Source organism: Triticum aestivum, chromosome 2B (genome assembly GCF_018294505.1).
Source record: "Triticum aestivum cultivar Chinese Spring chromosome 2B, IWGSC CS RefSeq v2.1, whole genome shotgun sequence".
Taxonomy (NCBI): Eukaryota; Viridiplantae; Streptophyta; class Magnoliopsida; order Poales; family Poaceae; genus Triticum; species Triticum aestivum.
In genome coordinates, this window is record NC_057798.1 from 370,985,442 (window position 1) to 370,986,172 (window position 731).

Sequence of the window (731 nt, forward strand, 5' to 3'; positions counted from 1 at the left end):
CCGCTGGAGCCATGCTACTTCTTCTTGTTCAAACAGGTTCTCGAGCAGCAGTCAAATTGACTTCCCCTGCTTGAGCGTAATGCCCGCCCCTAGTGTGGTGGAAAAAGCCTCGTTTTCTATTCCTTTTAAAGCTGCTGATGCGAGCTACCAAACAAACAAGATTAGTACAAAAAGCCACAACTAGCACTAGCTTTCGTGATTGCTTCTTTCTCCAAAATATCACTACAGACAAGATGAGCTAATAGAAAAAGTTAGGGCAACCGTTTAAGGTCTTTAATTCGGCATTAACTTCGTTAGAGAAAGCCATGCGTGAACTGCAAAGCATGGGATCCTGAACACCACGAAAGAAAGCGTACTCGATGCACATATTTAGGGCTATTTCTCTCATCTGTTTAATACGCAACTCTCTTTGATAAGAAGGGTTCTCTTGTGTTCCAGGGTTGATTAAGCGTCTGGTGGAACAGGGATACATTGTGTGAGGCCAAATTGCCTAACGAATTGATGAATATGGCTCAATATAGACTGGTCCAGGTATACCGGTCAGTCTTGAGCCACCAGGATAGCCTTCCACATATCCTGTTCCTCCCTTGAGTGGTAACTCTTTTCTAACCTTAGAATCCTGAACCAATTTGCTCGAAAGACTCTGCCATTGGAAGGAGTCCATAGGTTGATAAAATAGGTTTTCGTGAAAACCACACATAGATAAAAAAGGTAAGAGTTACACGTGCCAA